Source organism: Parasteatoda tepidariorum, chromosome 7 (assembly GCF_043381705.1).
Source record: "Parasteatoda tepidariorum isolate YZ-2023 chromosome 7, CAS_Ptep_4.0, whole genome shotgun sequence".
Classification (NCBI taxonomy): Eukaryota; Metazoa; Arthropoda; class Arachnida; order Araneae; family Theridiidae; genus Parasteatoda; species Parasteatoda tepidariorum.
Genome location: NC_092210.1, coordinates 5,854,143 through 5,859,161, shown reverse-complemented (window position 1 = coordinate 5,859,161; position 5,019 = coordinate 5,854,143).

Sequence of the window (5,019 nt, the reverse complement as noted above, 5' to 3'; positions counted from 1 at the left end):
TTCTAATCATCATATTATCAGACATAAAACAACATATGCCAATGAATTGGGTCTAATGAGATCATTTCCGTCAAATAGTACTGATAAATATGTATTTATTTCAGGTTATGAATCTTTTAGAAGCAATCCAACCACTAAGAATTTCTCTTGTCAGGGTACCAGGGTTAGTTCTAATTTGAGCCCATTCATTTGTTTTTTAACCCTGCATTAAACACATAAACAAATTCATTCGAAAATGTTTTCAAGTAATCGCACAAGAGAGAATGAATTCTACGTGTGGATTAGTTCAGTTATCACTTTTATTATTCTTGGCAGTTTCCCATCTCCCAATCTGTTTTATAGGACAGTTATGATAGGAAACGGGTTGTTTGGAGTAGGGAGGGGTGGGGGGAGTTCAAGAAGAATTTTCGCAATGTTTGAAGGATGGGAATTAATCTAATAATCATACTGAATTGTGTTATCAGACATAAAACAACATATGCCAATACGTTGGGTTTAATAAGATCATTTACGAAAAATAGTTGTTAAATATGTATTTATTTGAGATGATGGAACGTTTAGAAACTACTTAACCATTTTATAACCGTCGTTGAACAGTCGGCCTAATTTTTGGGTTTACGAATAATAATGTTCAACTCCGTAGGCTTGTAATTATCAATCCAATCCAGAAGACAAGAAAACTCGTGGAGCATTGGGAGAAATTTGCTTTCGTGGAGGACTTTTTGATGAAGCTAACCTTCATTTGTGTCACATGGAGAGGAAAACCGTGAAAACCTCCCATGGCTAGCTAGACGACAAGGAGACTTTAACTCATCCATCTGTTATAGAGGATATTTCACGATTGCTTTACTAAAAGAGTGGTAATGAGTTGTTTCTGTTTGGATTGTAGAGAATCAAACTTGCTTAATGTTATTGTATTATTATCGACTTGCCTAATGTTATTATAATATTATATTAATAGTTTGTGTCTAATGGTATCATTTTCGAGAAATCTTATTAAATATTAATTTTACTTAATGAACTCTTACAAATGACCATTGCCTTGTATTAATGTCTTGGAACTCACTTTACGTTACCCCTTACCTTCGTTATTCTTGCAAAAGTTTGACAAAGTACTGAGATTTAGATTCTAACAAACACGCAGTATTTAACTTACGTCAAAATTGCGTCTAATAGCATGATTTCCGAGTTATCTTACTAATTATTAATTTTAGTAAACGAAAATTTTAGAAATGACCTTTATTATAACTTATTAATGTCCTGCAATAACTTTACTTTGGCCAACATAACTTCGTAATTCCCCCGAAAGTTTGAGAAAGCATTTGAAGTTTGACTAATTAATCATTCAATGCGTAACTCAATTTTAAGATGGGTCTAATGGTACTATTATTGAAAAATGTTATCAAAGTTAAGTCTAAGGACGTCCGTGGGACGAACTTTAATATTTCTTATTTATTTTTAGTAAATGGGCATTTTATAAATGACTATCATCAACATGCTTTATAAATATTCCAAACCTTACTTTATATTAACGATCATTCGCTCAAATATTTGATTTACTATTACTTGGATTGAAAATCTAATAATTATGCGGATCAGTCTAGTCCATTTGTCTTATGAAATCATATCTGAGAGAAATTAAAGATAATCCATTGATAAAGGAACGTTGATCATTGAAAAAAATAAAATCTTAATGAACTTTGAGAAACTAAAAATATTGTTTTGTGCTATTTAGCCAAAGTTTCTTTTTAATTGTTATATCTGTAATATAGTTGCTTCAATTGCCTTCAACTAAATTTTTTTCTGTGTTTTTTTTAAATATTAATTCATTAATTAAATTTAATTAATTAATTTTAATCTTATATGGAAGAAAAAAATTTTAATTATTGAATAAAAAGTAACTAAAATAAAAATTTTCTTTGCTGATCTCAGTAGGAATTTATTATATTATTATTATTTTTTTTTATATTACTTTTTGGTATGGAATATTAACAATAACGTGAATGTTTAGATCAACTCATGATCGAAGCCCTAAAAATTTACACCCTTAAATTTGGGTAAAATTTTAGCATTGCACTATTTATTAAATGATATACTTTAATCATAGTTACTAAAAATCAGAATGTCCGCTTGCAAAAATAGCAGTTATTCTTTATCTATCGAGTATAATTTTTTCTAAAATTTCTTGGCTGTAAGTTGAGCCACGAAATTTCAGTCGCTTTTCAATGATGATAATTAATGCACAGTCTAAAACTAATAATTTTTACACCTTTCGCTAAATTTGAACAAAACTGTGATGCTTTCAACTCAAATCTGCATCATTATTTCGAAAGAAGTACTTTAATCACGTAATTACTATATTGCAGAATATCTTCGGACAAAAAGTGTAGATATTCAATTTTTGCGAAGCAGGACTTTCCGCTATAATTATTTTCTCTCAATGTATGTAATTTCAAAAGACAAGAAAAACACCTTAGTAACACCAGCTGTTACTGAGACAAAGTTGCCAGCAAAATACACTAAAACAAAGTTTAAAAAAAAAAAATTATCGAAAAGCTTTCATCAGCGTATCTTTAAACACAAGAAGAAGACAATTTTTTTTTTTTAGATTGAAAAGGTAAAATCGGTCTCGCATCGCTAGCAACAATGGGTACTTTAAAGTCAGTAAGAAAACAAAAACAAAGTGTTACGAAAAAACATATATTTAAGATATCCAATGGGTTAAAAATTCAAATCACGGCGCATGCGTTGTAGCATAAAGAAAGCAATAAAATGTGTCAAAGTGAAAGCATGGAAAGTCCACAGGATGCGAGATCGGTTATAAGGGCTTTTTCCTCTGAAGATAATTAAATCAAAAGATAAGGGACGCCATCCGTCTACGCTAATAACAGGGTGTCCTGGTGACGCGTCATCTATGCGTTTGCTTTAAAAGTGACATCCCGTGTCACAAACAAGCTGTAAATTGATTTTTTACCCCTCATTTCGCTTTTGTTGAAGTGCTGAGATGATGTCGATAGCACTTTTATATAGACTCTGTTTGTGCTCTTGTCCACTCCATGTCATGAGAATAAATAGTATGGTAATTGAAAGAAACACATTTACAAGACAATGATGTTTATGTCCAGTGGTAATGTGCCATTACCATTTATGTGCTCTATAAGTTTGGATTTGCCATGAACTAATTGGAAAGAATGATATGCTTTTGTCCCCTCACTGTCGTCTAAACAAACAGTCTGGCGATTGAAAGAAAAATATTGGCTAGATTGCAAAATTTGAATACCGATAGATCTGTACATTATTGCTATATGTTTTGCGCGTTATAACTCTGGATCAACTATAATTTCAATAATTCAAAATGGGCCTGGATAGAATTGTTGGTAGGGCAATTGGCCCGTGTCCAAGAGGTCGCGGGTTCAATCCCCGCCGGCCGAAGGCAGCTCGTGAAGTAAATGATGACTGATGCACGTTAAATATGTCGAGTCACAAAGTCCTACATATTCCCATAACAAATCGTACCTCTGGGGGGTACTGATCCAGATGTAACGCAAATACGGTATTGTTCAACCAAAAAGTCCTCCACGAAGGTCAATTTCTCTTAATACTTGTTCCAAGAGTTTCCTTGTCTTCTGAATTGGGTTCAACATTACAAGGCTACGGAGTTGAACATCAGTAGCCGTAAACCCAAGAAATTGGGTCGACTGTTCAGCGACTGTTATAAAATAAAATAATTCAAAATGAGTGAGATAAGAAGATGGCTCGAGCATTTACTTTAAAAGTGAACTCCCATGTCACCAACTGTAAATTGATATTTTCTTTCGCTTTTGTTGAAAGAGTAAGAGAATATCTCTTACACTGGGCAGTGGCACTTGGTTATACATGAAATTTAACCAAGGGGATTCCAGATTAATTACGAATTTGAAACCCTCTTGTCACCTTAAGAACAACAAAATAATCACTTTTAAATAGTTTTTATTTTAAAATTTCAAAAAAAAAAAAAAANAAAAAAAAAAAAAAAAAAAAAAAAAAAAAAAAATTAATAATAAAATAAAATAAATACTCACAATGCTATGAGATTTCACTCGATACTGTCATAAATTTCGCTATACGTTCCACATACGCGGACCTGCATTTTCTTGACTGTATTATTTTTAAATATTAAATAAAAGCTGCGATAGCCTTATTACGATGACTGGTTACCCATTGGTCAAATGCTTTTTCTGTCTGGATTGACTCCGTTATACATTTCAAATCATGGGTTGCAAAAACTGTCTCCAATTGATGTTTGTCGTCGGATTGATTTTCATATCCTGCCTAATGTACGTGTTTCAAGACGTCACAAAATACTTCTCCTTCTTCAGTATTCGTATTATCTTGAAATCACCGTCAAGTCAGTAATTATACGTGAATAATGAAAAGAATGTAAAAAAAAAAACTTTAAATTATTATGATGTAAATACATTAAAAATGCCTACTAGTGCAAAGAAAAAGAAAAACAGCAGTGGTTGCCATAACAACGCATTCAATGACGAAGCATGCGCACTGTTTACTATCACTCCTGAACGTAGCTGAAAAGTGTGTGAACGCCATCAAATCCAAACCAAGACCCATTTTGCCAATGGGTAAGAAAATTACTGTTAGTTTAAAGTTACATAATTGATGAAAAATGGGGAAACACTAATTGACATATCCCCTCCATTACAGCCCTGACCACAATCTTATTAGAAAATGTTTTGCTGCATGAATGGAGGAGGAGGGGTGGTCACAAGGGTTGCTTTAAACCTTTCTCAAAGGGGGATAAGGAGTTAAAAGCACATTCCTCTTTGTTTTAGAAAACAATTAGAGCAATCTGTTATCATCAATACTGATTAAGCATCCCCTCAAATTTTGATGAAAATACCAAAGAGTCTCTCTCTCTCTATCTATCTCTATCTATCTATCTCTATCTATCTATCTATCTCTATCTATCTATCTATCTATCTATCTATCTATCTATCTATCTATCTATCTATCTATCTATCT